This window comes from Phascolarctos cinereus, unplaced genomic scaffold (genome assembly GCF_003287225.1).
Source record: "Phascolarctos cinereus isolate Bilbo 61053 unplaced genomic scaffold, phaCin_HiC Scaffold_5;HRSCAF=322, whole genome shotgun sequence".
NCBI lineage: Eukaryota > Metazoa > Chordata > Mammalia > Diprotodontia > Phascolarctidae > Phascolarctos > Phascolarctos cinereus.
The window spans coordinates 98,016,613-98,034,292 of NW_027555958.1; the positions used below are offsets into that span (position 1 = coordinate 98,016,613).

Below are 17,680 nucleotides of genomic sequence, written 5' to 3' on the forward strand. Positions count from 1 at the left end.
AGACCATATGAACTTTGACCATATAAAGGACATTATTAACATAATATGTGAGCAACAGAATCTCACAATCTGAAGGCACCTTGCTAGAAGTCATCTAACTCAACTCTCTGCTCTATGCAAGAATTCCCTCCACACCATCTCTCACAGAATGTCTTCCAGACCTTGTCTGGCCACCTCTAATGACAAGTAGATGGTTACTTAGTAAATCATCTATTCCATTTTCCAGTAGGTTGATGTAAGCATAGCTTTAGAAGTGAAAGAGACCTTAGAAGTCATTTATATAGCTGAGTCCTATTTGAGAAATTAAATGACTTCCCCAAAGGCCCACGAGTAGTAAATAGACAGACAAACATGAATCAAGTTCTCTGACTCCATTTAGAGATGCCCTTCTTGTATTGAGTTAAAATTTGCTTCCTCATAACACCCTAAGTATCAGTACCATTTCTGTCCATTGGAACTGTCCAGAATAAATGTAATTCTTCTTCCAGATGGCAGCCTTTCAAATATGTGAAGATGGTTGACCTGGCTCTACTTTGTCTTTTCTTCCCCAAAATAAGCACCCTCCTTTGAATATACTCTGATTTTTTAATGTCCTTTTAAGAAGGAGACTTCTAGAAATGTACAAAATAATTCTGGTACAGTATGACCTATAAAGTATACAGTAGGACCATGGCCTCTCTTGATCTGATAATTATATTTCTATTCATATATCTTCAATTTTCATTAGTTTATTGAGGGAATGGGCAACCAAATTATATTGTTTAATCATAGATCTGTAGAATGTCAAGAGCTGAGAGGTACCTAACAAATCATGTGGGACAAATCCTTCAATTTACTTATGAGGAAACTAAGGCTCAGAGAAGTTTAAGAAATTTGCTCAAAGCCTCTCAAAACTGGTAGTGTTCAGAATTGAAACTTTAACCCAGTTCTCTTGACATTAAATCCAATGTTCTTAATCTATCAACTCACGCTGAATTTATAGTTAACCAAAAACCCAAGGTCTTTTCCATGTAAACTACTATTAAGTCAGAACTCTTCCCATCCTACATTCCTGCGATTGACTTTTTGAGCCTTAATATAATACTTTACATTTAGCTCTACAGAATTTAATCCTGTGGATTAATACCACAATAAGTAAAGCATATTTTTGTAGTGTTGAGTGAAGAAGGAATCCTTCATGTTCAGATTGCTTATCTTTAGCAGATCATGGCAATTTCTTCTCTAATTCGTCTGCAGGAATAAAAAAAAAACTTCATGAAAAAGAAACAATGACTTAGTTTTGGCATGCAGTCTCTTTGAAACCTTTACCATGCCTTAACCTACTCCTGCTGGCAACTGATAATTGTGTCCTGTCTTTTAAGAGTTTATTGGAAGATGAAGAATTTGCTTCCTTCCCTCATTTCAGCCTTAAAAACTGGTCCAGAAATAAGAGTGTCTGATGGCTTTTATTATGGTTCAGAATAAGCTTGGGAAAGCTATCTGTAGTAATTCTAGTGAAAAAGAGATTGGGTTGGTTTGGAGGCTGAGGCCTGCTCTACTTAGAACAAATCTGGCAACATAGTATAGCAGAAAGAGCAATGAATTTGAAACCAGGAGATGGGTTCAAATTCCAATGATGCCATTTATGAGCTGTATAGCCTTGGACAAGTAAAAACTTCTTTTAGCTTCTTTCAGTTTCTTTCAAGTGTAAAATGAAGTGGCTGGGTTAAATTATCTCTGAATTTCCTTCTAGGTCTAAATCCTGAATCTGATGCAACATATCACTTTATCTCTCATCTCCATTCTTGACAATTCCCTCACTCCTTGAATGCTCCTTCTCTTACCTCTTTGAGTACCTGGTTTCCTTCAAGACTCAGCTCAATTTATACCTTCTGTAGGAGGACTTTCCTGCTAGGAGGACTGATAGTTTCTTTTCCCTTCTGAAGTTACCATCCATCTATTCTGCATGTATCTAGTAGGTTCCATTTATATACATGCTATCTCCTCCTTTACAGTACAATCTCCCTGAGTTCTTTTTCAGTCGTGTCTGACTCTTTGTGACCCAAGTTGAGGTTTTCTTGGCAGAGATACTGAGCTGGTTTGCCATTTCCTTCTCCAACTCATTTTATAGTCAAGGGAACTGAGGTAAGCAGGGTTAAGTGACTTGCCCAGAGTCACACAGCTAATAGGTGTCTTAGGCCAGATTTGAAATCATGAAATGAGTCTTCGTGATTCCAGGCCTAAAACTCTATGCATTGTGCCACTTAGTTGCCCCAAGCTCCTTTAGGGCAGGGACTAATTTTGCATTTCCTTGTATCCCCAGTGCTTAGTACAGTGACTGACATGAAGTGAATGTTTAGTAAATACTTGGTGATTGACTAGTAACTGGCAACTGTGATTTTGCTTTAGGTTCATTCAGTCCCTTAACTGACTTGGTTTCCATGGATTGTACTGACCCAGAGATGATGACCCAGAGTTAGGCAAGCCCCTCTGTTACTCCTCCACCAGCAGCCTAGATTATGCGTTTAACCCTGCTGGTGCTGGACTGCCAGACTGATCTTTGGGACATAGGAGTGGATTGTTGGGCAAATAGCCATTTACCTCAATGCATTCTTTCATGTTGACAGGTGCTGACTGTACTAACCAATGTCTACAAATGTTTTAGAAACAGAGTGCATGATTATGCCATTTTTAGGGATCATAATTATCTTCTTATTCGGGAAGTCAAAGGAGGTATTTGTTGTTTGGCTGGAAAAATAGGGAGGCATCTTTAACTGCAGTCCAAATAAAAAAGCTATTATAATACAAATTCTGTGCTCATGAAATGAAAACATTCCATAACTGCATGGTTTCTCCTCCACACCAAGAAATTAAGTTTGAAAACTGACGTAAATATTTGCAATGCTGCTTTGAAGAGTCTGGATTCCATGCAGTACGATTGACATGTTTCTGGCAATGATTAAAAACAAACATATCTGAGCTGACAGCAAAGGGAGCCTGTTTGTGGCCTTCTTGACTGGCTGGCATGAAACCGATGGGGCAACAGAGGGAAATTTGCAAACCCAGCTGGGTTAGAAAGGACAGAAGCATGTGTCTGATTTAGAAGCATAGCCTTCCTAGAAAAAAAGAAAAAGGAAAATATTAGGAGCAGTTCTCCAGATAAGATCTGATTTTTATCATACAGTTGAAAGGAACAAATGTGGTATGTGGCTGAGATTCTCAAATTTGGAGTTAGTAACTTTTAAAAATATGTTGCCCAGGTTCAGATTCTTATTCTGGGACTGCTGGGAACGTGTGGAGGTGGGACTAGGAATCTAACACCAGCTTTCAAAGAGGGAGGGCCAACTAGCACCTCTTAGTTGTAGGTCACATAGAAGACTAGAAGAGGTGGGGACCGTATTGATTCTCATTAAAAGTGAGGGGAGAAAGGAGGGCAGCAGGATGGGCACCATTCAATAGCAGCCACCCCCCTCTCCAAGTCAGCAGAGAGATAGTTTTATCAGGAGCAGTCAGCATTAGTGCTGCTAAAACTTGGCAAATGGTTTGCATATTCTAGATTATTGATCAGACCAAAATGAATTTGTGTATATAGAAAATTTTTGTGTTGCTAAAGACCTGATATAGATTGGCTAATATGACAGAAAAGGAAAATGATAAATTTTCGAGGGGATGTGGGAAAATTATTGGTGGAGTTGTGAATTGATTCTACCATTCTGGAGAACAATTAGGAATTTTGCCCACAGGGCCATAAATCTGTGCATAGCCTTTGACCCAACCATACCACTGTTAGGTCTATATCCCAAAGAGATCAACAAAAAAAAAAAAAAAGAAGGAAAAGGACCTATTTGTACAAAAATATTTATAGCAGTTCTTTTTGCGGTGGCAAAGAATTGGAAATTAAGGGGATGCTCATTCGCTAGGGTATGGCTGAACAAGCTGTGGTATATAATTGTAATGGAACACTATTGTTCTATAAGAAATGATGAACAGGATGATTTCAGAAAAACCTTTCAAGACTTAAATGAACTGATGGAAAGTGAAGTGAGCAGAGCCAGGAGAACATTGTACAGTAACAGTAAGACAGTAAAATGATAAACTGTGAATGACTTAGCAATTCTCAGTAATACCATGATCTAAGGCAACGCCAAAGGACTCATGACGAAAAATGTTATGCACCTTCAGAGCAAGAATTCATGGCGTCTGAATGCACATCAAAGCACACTATTTTTCACTTGCATGTGTGTAGTGGTTTTTTTTTTTGATCCGTGTTTTCTTTCATGATATGGCTAATATAGAAATATGTTTAACATGATTGCACACATATAACCTATATCAGATTGCTTACCATCTCAGGAAGAGGGGAGGGGAGAAAGGGAGAGAGAGAATTTGGACTCAAAATTTTTAAAAAATGAATGTTCAAAGTCGTTTTTACACATAGTTGGGGGGAAAATTTAAAAAACCTAATTTAATGTATTTATATTAGTTTTTATTTAATAATATAAACCTCTTTTTTTTTTCCATTGGATCTATGATTTCATCATGGGGGAGGCAGGGTTCCTGGTGAGGAACTTCCTCTAACAATGAAGATAGACATCTTCTGGTCTTAAAGAGTTGGCTGGGGCAATGAAAAATTCAGTGACTTGTGCAGGGTCACAATGCCAATGTATGTGTTAGAGGATGAATAAATTCATTACCTCATCATTGTGAGTTCCCCCTTCTACCACCACTATAGATCATAACCCATATGATTCTCGGTCGCTCCTTTCCATAAATCTTCCATTTTTCAGGAGCTTTTTATTTGGGCTCCCTGCTTCTGTCTACTCCAATCCATCCTACACACAGTCACAAAAATAATTTACCTAAAATGCAGATCAAATCATGTCACCTCCACCCCCTACTCAACACACAACAGTGACTCCAATTGTGAGTCACTGAACCTCTGTTTGCCTCAGTTTCCTTAATTATAAGATGAGATCATTATAGCACCTACCACCCAGGATTTTTTGTGAGGATCAAATAAGAATATTTTTAAAGTGCTCAGCACAGTACCTGTCACATAGTAGGTGCTATATAATGCTTATTTTTTTAGATGCTTTCCTTATTTCCTTCCTTCCTTATTTTCTTCCTTCCTTTCTTGTTTCCTTCCTTCCTTCCATTCTCCCTGCCTCCTTCCTTCCAGGATCAAATACAAATTCTGTCATATAATGTTCTTTCACAACCTGGCTCCTTTCTATTTTTTCAATCTAATTAGACTTTATTCCTTTCCTTGTACTCTACATTCTAACCATACTGGCCTTCTGCTCTGTCCTTTATGAGAGCAAATCAGATAATGCGATAATAGTAACAATGTAACAGAGATGAAAAAGTACATTTTTGGGAAGACAGTGAGCAGACAAACTTGACTGAAGAGGAAGGTTCATTAAAGAGTTAGAGTCAGAGATTATTTGAGTAAGATAGTTGGGACCAGACTTTGGAGAATTTTGAGTACCAGATTAAAGTGTTAGCTCATAGAAAGTAATTGTAGATTCTTAGCTTGGCAAGATACTATGAAAATGATGCTTTAGGAAAATTAACCTAGTGACTGTGTGCAGGTTGTATTGGAGACAGGGAGACTAAGCTGTTTAAATAGTTCAGGTATGAAATGCTGAGTCCTGTATTATTAGAGGAATAAGAGTATGTGAATATAAGAAAAACACCAATGATTCAAAAATTTCATTCTTAGAGTCAATTTCAGCCTCCTCATCCATCATATCTAGATAGGAATGCAGGTCCTTACTCTCACTACTTTCTCTCTTTACTTTCCCAAGAGAGTTAGTGAATCTCTGCTAACAACTAGGAGGAGAAGTAAGGGGCCAAAATCTTCCTAGTCTGGATCATCTGCCTTCGTATACTTGGAGATAAGTAAAATTAAATTTCTCAAACTCCCACCTTTAAAAAAACCTGAAAACCAAACTTAAAATAGAAGACAGTTTCTCGAGAAACAGCATGTGTGCAGAAACATAGCTGAAAGAGAAAACTGATAAAAACCTTAGATCAATGAATTTAATACAAACTTTGAAACTTCTCAGATCATTTTTCTTTTTTTAAAAAAGAATCTTATTGATATTGTTTATTTTTGTATCCATGAATATTCAATACATTCAAAGACCTTTTTTTATACAACATGCATTTAAAGTATACATTTGACAATCTCTCTATCAACTGTATGTAAACTATGGTATGTAAACTATAGGAATGCAGCATGATGTAATATGGTGATGCTCAAAATGTGGCCTGGGCATCCCAGGATGTCTCTGAGGCCTTTCGGCAGGTCCACAAGGTCATAAGTCGTTTTATAATAGTAAGAGGGTTTAATTTCTAATATGGTAAATGTTGATAGATATAACCTGCACAAACCAAAGCTCTGTTTTTGAATTTTTTGAATTGTTGAGTCCTCAATTTTAAAGAGTATTAAGGGGTCACTGTTCCTTGGATGCAGCCTGTGCTTGGTTCCAGTCAACTTCCTCTTTGGGACCCCCTCGAGGCAAGGACAGATCTATGCCCCTTGCCAGCAGGAAGCAGTTTCAGAAGCCAAGACCTTCGTCCCTTACCCCAAAAGAATTTGGGTCCCATTTGTTTGAGGGGGGAATGATGAGGATGGGATCTAGACCCCAAAAAGGAAAAACTTGGACTCTCCCACATGGCCAAATCTCTGGCATTCTTCTGAGGCTATACTCCCACCACCTGGCCTTTTTGTGGCTACACCCAATCTCCCAATTCTCTGTTACCTTTAACCTAGTCTAGACCTCCCTAGGTCCCCCGGCCACTTCCCACCCTTAATCCTATCTAGGCTCCATTCTCCCTTGGCCACCCTGGAGTTCTATTACCTCATGGACTACTTGGCCACTCCTAGATCCCTCCTGTACTTTTTCTGTATATAAAGTCCATCTTGTCTTCATTAAGATGCTCTAATTCTTATAATCTAGCCACTACTCAGATTTTTGTAATCTAGCCAATAGCTCACAGGTGCTCAGATTCCTTAAGAGTCTGGCCAATACCTTTAATAAATCTTGTCTTTGGCTAGGGAAAAAAAAGAGCATTAAGGGGTTCTGAGAACCAAAAGTTGGAGACCCTGTGGTCTAGGTGATATAAACAGGAAGAGCAGTCCTGCCTCTGACATGTATCTTCTGGGTAAGTCACTTAATATTTCAATCCTCCCAGCAGTGCTCTAACGCTATAAATTACTGACAAGCAGCCAATCTCTGCATCAGTGGGGAGAGAGAGAGACAGAGAGAGAGAGAGAGAGAGAGAGACAGACAGACAGACAGACAGACACACACACACACACACACACACACACACACACAAATTCCATATCCAAGAGCTTTTCTCACCAAAGATATTACTGCTCTGGACTACAAAAAAAAAAGTGAAATGTTACTTTCTCTCTAAATAAAAGACTCTGTGTTCTAATAGTTATTTAAAAAAATTTTTAATCTCAAATCAATCTTATTGGATTAAACAGCTTAGACTTCTACAGCACTTGGTCACAAAGCCCTTATACATCCATTATATCAAGAGATCTTGTGAATGTAGGACAGGTTGGGTTTTTTGTTTTGTTTAGTTCCAGCCAGTGCTGTGGTTTCTTTGGTATAGGAAGCTCTCAGTGACGAAATTCCTCTATCAATACAGATCAGCACATTCCAGGAACTTAAGGTATTAAAAAGTTGTCTTAACCTCTCAGAGGTTAAGTGACTTGCCTGTAATCAAACAGTCAGTATGTGCCAGATCAAGAATTTGAACCTTGGCTTTCCTGATTCCAGGTCTCCTCTCCATCTCTATGCCATACTCCCTTTTTCCGAGTAAGCATTAACACTCCCATTTTGAAGACAAGAAAACTGAGATTCAGAAGTTGATTTGCTCAATGTCACCCAACTAGTAAGCAGCAAAAAGGTATTTCAAGTTAACAGTTCTTTTTAGGAGAACTAACTGATTCTGAAAATAACAAAGGACAGTGGGAACAGATGCTGGGAAAAGATGCAACTTCAGCACAGACAAGTTGTAGATTTTTTCCTATTTAAATATAGTCAATTTCATTTTAAATATATATACATATATATATATCTATATATATAAATTATATATATTTAAAAATATGTATATTAAAAACTGCTGGTTGTATAAAGTGCTTTTCAATTTTCTTCTTTAATAAGATACACATGATAAACAGGTTTGAGTCTTTTGCTTAATCCCTAATGCAGCCTTTGGCTTCCATCATCTCTTGATTCCAAACTATGATTTCCTAAGTAATTTTTTATATCCTCCCCATGCCCATTTTTCCCCCTTTTTTTTTTTAATGAGGCAATCGAGGTTAAGTGACTTGCCCAGGGTCACACAGCTAGTAAGTGTCAAGTGTCCAAGGCCAGATTTGAAGTCAGGTCTTCCTGACTCTAAGGCTGGAGCTCTATCTATTGCGCCACCTACCTGCCCCTCATGCCCATTTTCGTGTTGATTTTGGTAAATGTCAAAGTATATGTTGATGCAGTTTGAAAGATCTTATCACTTTCTTCATAGAATCTCTCTACTTCATCTTCTGCAGTGGCTGATGGTGTTTAATCTACAATTATATCCATGAGCATCTCTGTCCTTATGCCCACCATGAGGATTGCTTGCCATGATCACCAAGTATCCCATGAAATGTAACTACTGAGAACATAACGTTCCTCCTGTGTTCTTACTCACAATGCTGGGAAGAGTCTGTGAACTGTCTTTCCATTTAGCTGTGAGTTCTTTATTATCCTCTAGCTTCATTTGTAACAAAAACCTCAATACCATCAAGTTACAGACTAATCATAATATGATTTGACTGTTAAAAAAATACCGTCAAGTTAAGCTCCCCTGGTATCACATCAAGGTGTTGATCACTGAACAGAAATTGTGTGCCAACAGTCAAATTAATATTTTTAGATGGTCTAAGAACCAATTTTTATCATCCTTTTCCACCTTTTCTGTCACTCTGCCACCCTCATGGTGGAAAAAGTAGTCACACAAGACTTAGGGGCTATTTTGTATATTAGTCCATTTCATAGTTAAGTAAAAGTATCATCTGGAGTAGGCATCAGGGCATAATGGACACAGTGTTGGAGCAAAATCAGAAAAATCTAGGTTCAAATCCCACCTCAAATGCATACTGGCTATGTGACCTTTACAAGTCATTTAACCTCAACCTCAGTTTCTTCATTTTAACATGATGATAGTAATAACTGTAGCACATACTTTGCATGGTTGTTGTGAGGATCAAATAAGATAAGGTATACAAAGAGCTTTTGACACCTGGAAACATTATTTAAATACTACTTATAAGAATAAATTTATTATTGTTATTATCATCACCATCATCATGCAACCATCTGACAATAGGTCTCTCTGCACATAACTGGGCTGGTCCTAAGAGCATAGGTAGGCAATATCACTGAGAGAGTAGTTGACACCTTTTTGGCTTGGTAAGACCTTGCCAGAAAACCATAATCTTCCACAGCCACAGGGTCATCTCCACACCTCAATAAGATATCAGGGCAGGACTTTAGCTTGAACATAAATAACTACAAAACCAAATTCAAATGCCAAATGGGTGGTTCAGACAATGAGTTCTTTGGGACGCTCAACTTTTTGTAAATTTTCTTTTTTATTGTGACAATGATCAATAATCACAAACATTTTACTACATAAAGAACAAGAAAGGATTGTTTAAGAAAATGTGAACCTTTGTTAAAATGGTTTGACTTGTTAAGGACACATATAAAATTTATATAAAATTTTAAATGTAGTAACAAAATTGTTCTATTTGTATCTCTTTCTGGAGTCCTAATTGTTTTCTTTTGCATCTATAATTTTGTTGGTATAAGAAACTCCCAGATAAGAGCACTCCCTCCATTTAAAAGGTAGGTCTGCTTTCTGCAACTTATCATTCCATCTTCTCCTATGCCTTAAAATCCCTAACATTTTTCTTCATTCTCACTATGGCATCCAATTTTTTCATCCCTCAGTTCTTTCCCAGGACATAACCCCATGCACTAGTTACACACTCTTCTTTGCCATATTTCAGCTCCTTGATGACTGAGTTCAACTCTATTTTGTCCTCAGCATCCAAATCCTATCCCCCCTTATCCTGTCCCTATCCCTTGCCAAGCTCCAACCTTGAAGTACTTCCATCATACACCTCCCTCATTCCTATTCATGTGCTACAAAATGGAGATGGAAAAAAATTACAAAACCATTCTTATCGGGTCCACTACAGATTTGTTACTTCATTTTGATTACACTCTCACTGTAGTAAGGCATGCCTTTTATACCTTCCTAACTGATTCCCTATCTCACCGCAGCAAAACTCTTCATGTCTCCTCAGATCTTGCCATGTTTACCTTCACAACATCTCTCACAAAGCCACCCCTGCCTTGTGCAATCCCTCATCAACGCTCTCCTGGACTACTGAAATAGCCTTCTGATTGATCTTCCTGCCTCATGTTTCTCCTCTCACTAATCCATCTTCTGCTCAGCTTTCAAAGGTCTTCTTAAAGTGAAAGTCTGGACACCTCTCCACCAGGACCCCCTCCAGGGGCTCCCTATTACCTCCAGGATCAAAGCCAAAATCTCTTGTTTGGCATTTAAAGCCTTTTACAGTCTGGGCCCTTCTTGCTTTTCCAAGTTTCTTTCACTTTACTGCCCTCCAAATACTCTATGATGCAGTGATTTGCTTTTCCTCACACAAGATCTTCCACCTCCCACCCCACATCCTTGGCTTTGCCTGAAGGTCCTCCATGCATGAATGGAAAGCTCTCCCTCCCTCCCACCCTCTTCATCTTAGCTTCCCTAGATTCCTATAAGACTTAATTGAAATCTCACCTTCTACAGATGTTTCCCAGTCTCCACCCCAAAGACCCTTCTCCCTGAGATTACCTTCCATTCATATTGTCTATAGCTTTAATTTACATGGTTATTTGCACATAGCCGAAGTAACAATGCACTCTGAGGGTGAGCAGGGAGACAGAGTGTGCCAGGCAAGATAAATCACTGCCTTGGCCTCAAGCACCACATCCCCTCAGACTCAGATGAATATAGCCAAGGACCCTGAACCCAAGAACGCTGGGAATAGCAGTGCTTCCTCTCTGCCACCATCCCAGACTACTGGCCTTGCTTCCAGCCCCACAGCCATCACTGAGGAAGGCAACAACTGTGGAGAAGGACCTCCTTTCTTCACCATCACTAACACCACCAACAGCTGACAACTGCCACTGATCTACGCATAAGCCCAAGAGCTCCAGGAGAGGCAGCATCCCCCAGATCCCAGGTCCTGCTTCTAGCTCACCCCCTTCCATCATCCCAGGAAACATCTATGGACACGGAATGTGGGACCTGCTTCTGCAAGTGCTGCAACCTCATTTTGGGAAAGAAGTTTCTCATCATCAAAGTCCTCAGCACTCTCAAATGGTTCCATACTATAAATAGATACTGATTTTTATCAGTTGAAAGTAAAGAATACGCATTATCTTATGTATTACTACAGCACCCTTAAGACCATTGGGACCTTGCTATTTGACTTGTAGCTTGTGTGTGTGTTTTGTGCCTGTTAGAATGTGACTCTTCGAGAGCAGAGCTGTCTTCCTTTTCTACGTGCATCCCTAGTACTTAGCGAAGAACTTCACTCATAGTAAGCACTTAATAAAGACCCATTCCTTCATTCACTCATCCATCCATCCATCCATTCATGCTGTCTCCTTCATTTGATGTGAACTCTTTGAGATAGTGCCTGGAGTATAATAAACTCTTAAAATGCTTGTTGACTGACAGAGCTGCCTAGAGCATTGAGAAGATAAGTGATTTGTACAGGGTCACACAGCTACTACATAGGCAGGACCTGAACCCAGACCCAGATTCTGAGGCCCGCTTTCTATCCACTCTGGCACTTCACTTCTCCTTTCACTGATGCTTTCTTTCTTCATATATGCAATTACCAATTAACCTACATTTCCCCCTCAAGCAGAAGCTCCCCCTCATAACAAATAATTATAGGCAAGGCAAACAAATCTATAACATAAACCATGTCTGATCATTTCCAATTCTTCACCTTTCATCCAGGAGCTGGGAAGTCTGTTTCATCATCAGTCTTTTGAATTCTTAGGAATTCACACTTTGAATGATTCACTCATCCTTCATATTTGAAAGCAGATAAGACCCTGAAGTGGCCTTAGATCTTTTGTAGTGTTCTCTTTTTTCTGACTTTTTTTCTCTTAACAGGTGATGATGATGATTATGATGATGATGATGATGATGATGATGAAGGCAATGCTAATTTTCTGCTTGAGGGTCTGTTATCCTTTTGGTAAATACATGCGTCCCTCAGTACAGAAAGGAGAGTACCTTCTTCTGGTTCTCCCCAGCACTCGTTCTAGTAGCTGTCAGCAGTAATCTGGCTTCTGGATTTCACACTTCTCTACTCCCCAGCCCAAGTTAAATTTAGGGGGAATCTATATCCTGAACTAGAACATTTTTGAAAGCTCTTTTTTCATCCTCTTTGTTTTCAGAATAAACACTGCTCAGAACAAGAATAAGCTCTGAATGGTTTTTCACAGTTAAAGTTTCTCACTTCTTTTGCAGACAGAGGAGTGATGGAGTCTTTGATCTGAACTGACATCTCTGAGAGCCAAGAGCCATTGCATTGCCTGCCACTGACATGGGGAGTATTTCTGAGCGCATTTCCTTTAATCATCCTGTACTTTTCCATGAAACCCAGAACAAAGTAACAGTACTCATTTCAGGGATTCTTCCTGGCATTCTCTTTTCCATTGGAAACTATGCCTTTTTAACTGATATAAGCTAAAGCAAATCGTTGTTATTATTTTTTTATGACTGTTCAAGAAGCCAAGAATATCCTTTACTCCTTTGAATGTTTTTGAGTTTTTTTCTTTGTTTGTTTTTAAAATGTGTACCGGGTGCCAGACAATTACACAATCATGGTAAGTGTTTTATATTAACAAGACATGTGAGAACACAAGGAATTTAATTTATGACAATGACAAAGAAGTTCTATGAAAGGAAGCCTTGCCATTCTTGTTCATGGGTTTTGGGGGGTTTCTGATTGCTATCTTTAAGAAACAAAACCACAATAATCAAAATCAGTTGTGACAGGGGAGTACTATGAATAATTATACATGATCAATCACGTAAAACATATTTCCATGTTAGCCATGTTGTGAAAAAAGATATAGATGAAAAAAATACCCCCAAAATTGAAAAATAATATACTTTGATCTTCATTCGGACTTCATCAGATCTTTCTCTGGAGGTGGATAGCATTTTTCATGAGTCCTTTGGAATTGTCTTGGATCACTATATTGCTCAGAATAGCTAAGTCATTCACAGCTGAACATCATATGATATTACTGTTACTGTGTACAAAGTTCTCCTGGTTCTGCTCACTTTACTTTGCATCAGTTCGTGTAAGTCTTTCCAGCTTTTTCTGAAATCCACCTGCTCTTCATTTCTTATAGCATCTCAGTATAGTCACATACCACAATTTGTTCATTCATTCCCCAATTGATGAACATTCCCTCGATTTCCAATTCTTTGCCACAGCAAAAAGATCTACTATAAATATTTTTGTACAAATAGGTTCTCCCCTCCCCCACCTTTTTATCTCTTTGGGATATAATAGTGGTATTGCTGGATCAAAGAGTATGCATGGTTTTATAGCCCTTTGGGTGTAGTTCTAAATTGCACACCAGAATGGTTGGCTCAGTCCACAACTCTGCCAACAGTGCATTAGTGTCCCAAATTTCCCATATACCCTCCAACTCAATGGGGCATTCTTAAAGAGGAGGAGGAAGGAGCTGTCACCTAAGTGAAGTGGCTAGACTTAGCAAGAAACATCATCTCATCCACTAAGACCAGAGCAAAGAGAAGATAACAAGTGATAGTGTCAAGGGTTTTTGAGAAACAACAGTAGAGGATTTGAGAGAACTAAGGAGGGAAGGGAAGGGAACAAGCATTTATTAAATCACCTACTACATGGGCAGACCCACTATGTTAAGCATTTTATAAATATTATCTCATTTGATCCTTACAACAACCCTGTGAGGTAGGTGCTATTAGTATTCCCATTTTACAATTGAGGGAACTGAGGCAGACAGAGGTTAAGAGACTTACTCACGGTGACACAGCTAGGAAGTGTCTGAGGCTGAATATGAACTCAGAGTTTTCAGCACTCTATCCTCTGGCCACTTAGCTTCCTGTTCATGTTGAAGCTAAGATTGGACAGCTTCAATATCATCAGTTTAGAGATGGAGGAGTAGGGGTGGGGTGGTAGATAAGGCATTTGAGGACAGAGGAAAAGATTCAGAACAGGTGCTTTAAGCAGCATAACCAAGAATAAAATAGACAGGAATAAAAGGATTCTCATGTAGCACTGAGGATCCATTTGGGATTTGATAATATTAATTTGTAATGGACCCAGTTATCAGGTTCATGACTTCCTGTAGCCATGTTCAGCAGCTCAAGTAATGGAAGAGTGAAGGGAGACGATTGCAGAAGGTTGACAATTAGCTGAATGGTTGTTAGGACAAGGGGATCAGTCATTCCAGGAGAGAGGACGGTATATCATTGAACTTGTTAACCATAGGATCAAGACTGAAGGGAGGAAAGTTAGGAAAGCAGGAGAAATGGACTTGGAGAAACAAGAGGGTTGGAGGTTCTAGAGGTGGTGGTGAGGATGAAGAATAGGTTAGAAGCAGAATCTTTAAAGGAACAAGGAAATGATTGCCAAGAAAGATTACAGTGAAGCTTATAACTATTACACAACGTGAACCCTAAAAATGTGGTAACCAAGCTGTTATATTGATAATTCCAAGGAGCTTCTGGGAAGTACTCAGAGATACTTAGCAGTTAGTGAGGCTATATGACTCCTCTATCTGGAGTCACTTCTGAGAAAGACAATGCTACCTCTATCTAAATTCTAAGACTGCCTTTCACTGCTTCCACAAAGCACCAGAACCCCTCACAGAAATATCCAATTACAATTTGATTTCAAGAATTCTAGGACTGTCCTAGAATATGAGAAAATAATTGGACTTTGAAAAACAGAACTATTGGAAGATTACCTTTTGCCTGGATGGTGCCCTGGTATTTGCCTCCTGCCCATCATTACTTCAAAAATCCTCAAAACAGAATGTTCAGCATTGTTGGGTCCAACAATCCAGAGACACAGTTTGTTGCTGGTGATATCTTATGGTTAGAGGCTACCAATGCAGATACAGCCCATGAGAGGCCTCAGCCTTTATTAGGATGACTGTTTCGAGAAAACAGTTTTGTTTTGCTGTCGGTGGGGTTTTTTTGTTTTGCTTTGTTTGTTTTGTATGGGCCCAGACCATGAGAAGGTTTGTCCTGCCCCATTAAAGCAGGGGTGGGGGCTGGGGGCAACAATGCATTTAAAGAAGGGAATTACAAACTAGCATTTGCAGTATACACAGAGGTCCTGAGGAGAGAACCCAACACTATTAAAACAAAACTAAACATTGAAATAACCAGGAGACAGTTAACTGCATGAATGAAGTGAAACTGGGTGACCCATCAAAGCCTACCTGGGAAGATCACGATGTTATATAGATACAGATAAGTATGAGGCAGTGATACAGGACAATGAGAAAATACATCAGTCAGAGAAAACAGAAGAACAGAAGCAGCTCCTGAAAAATATGCTGTTGGAGCTTAGGAGAGTGAGAGGAGAGATTACAATAAAATTCTAGGTGTGGACCAGAATGCCTCTGAAGAGGAAATGCATCTCAGAAGAGAGCCTTAATGAGACCTCCAGATGAGAACTATGGGACCAGTGCTGAAGACAAGAAAGAAGAAGAGGAGAAATTCAAGGAAGTTAATGAAGCCTTCACTATTCTTTCTAACGCCAAAGAAAAAAAAGGCTTTCTATGACAGCAGAGGAGACCTGGATGTGGAGGGCACAAACATGGACAATTTTGGTTCCATTGGCTTCGAAGCATCCTTCACTGACCCGGGGGGGGGGAGTTGTTTGAAGCATTAGGTCTGGATAATTTTTCCAGTTTGGCTAAAAGAAGGGAGAATTAAAAACAAGTCATTCAGAGCCCATAGAATGCAGATTTGCTCATTTTTATTCTGAATATATACACAGTTAGGCTTACCCTTTCATCATCATGTCTACTTGTACTTAGAGCAATTTCAGTTTCTCAATTGGAAACCTCTATGTTTGTGAGTGGTGGTGGAGGAGAGGGAGCCAATACTGAAAATAGGGGCCTGGTAAGGAAAGAGGTAGAAAGGAGGGGAAGAAATATATTAATGATTGTTTCATTGTTTACCTTTATTTTTAAAAACTAAAAACAAGCAAGCAAACAAAAAGTATTAGGTTAGGAGCGGTAAGTTCGAACAAGACGTGGAAGGGCCCTGGATTCATTATTATGATTCAGAGATCACACACCTGGAAACCTTCCTCCCTCACTCAACCCCCAGCCGTCTTCCCCTGTAAGTCTAACTTACTTATGTCGTTTGTAATAATGACTAGTAAGTACACAAGATGGGATTTGAAGCTGTCTTCTTCATTCCTAGTCCAGCACTCAATCAATAAACATTTATTAAGCACTTACTATGAGCCAGACACTGTGCTAAGCACCGGGGATATAAAAAAAGGCAAAAAGTCTTTGTCCCCACTTACTATACTAGGCTCCCATAACATTTTGGATAATTCTGTACTTACATCAACGCATTTGGGATCTCACTGATATTAGTGATGCTTCAAGCAGATTTGTGACATATCCATGCCTTCTCAGCCTGGGCTTCCATAAATCCTCCCTAGCATATCTGCCAAATACTTTTGAGATCTTCCTCTGGGGATTTAATATTTCATGAATACCATGAACATTAGTAGTAAGTCCCTCAAAAAAAGGGACTACCTCACCTCTATGTGGGTATTCTCAGCCTTCAACTTGGTACATGGTGCTTGGTACACAATAGGTGCTTAATAAATATCTGATTACCAATATAACACATCCTATTATCCTTTGTTCTCAGGAGAGACCCACATCTCTTTCTAGTCATACTGAGTTTCTCTTTTTTTTGCTCTGCTTTCTGTGTGTAAGTGTTCCATCCATCTTATAGTCGTCATAATCTTCCCACTGTCCCTTGGTTCACTTGCAACCTCAATTTTTCTGAGATTATGACTTTCCATATGTAGCACCCTTGCTGGTCTTCCTTTCTCAGCCTCTACTTGCATTGGCAAGTTGGATCCCCAGAGGACAGCTGACTACTTTTCCCTTGAGGGTTCTATCATAGGATAACTCTGATAGGTTTGAATTTCTAAAACTATTGCTTATAAGTCCCCATCCAGTGTGCTGCCCTATATCAATAAACCAGTTGACATCAACTAACTTTTACAAAGGGATATTTACTGACAAAGTGTAAGGACGGAAGCTACAACCCTCCCCCCGCCCCAAATGTGAAGTACACTCTCCTCTCTGTATACACATAGTCCCTGGGCAGAGTGGGTGCAAACTTAAAGCACAAAGGTATTGAGGCACAAATTTAGAAAACGTGTGGGGGTTAAGGGGTACCCGAAATCTTCTGGCCCTGGGAGTCCTTGTATTAGCCTTCCTTATTCAAAAGCTGCCAGGGGAAAAAGCAAGAGCTTATCTGATCAAACTTTATG

At 39.3% G+C, this 17,680-nt stretch overlaps 1 pseudogene; it reads left to right on the forward strand.

Moving 5' to 3' along the window:
• Positions 1-16,045, forward strand: part of LOC110208644 (dnaJ homolog subfamily C member 7-like) — a 79,899-nt pseudogene extending 63,854 nt beyond the window's left edge.
• The last annotated feature ends 1,635 nt before the right edge of the window (positions 16,046-17,680 follow it).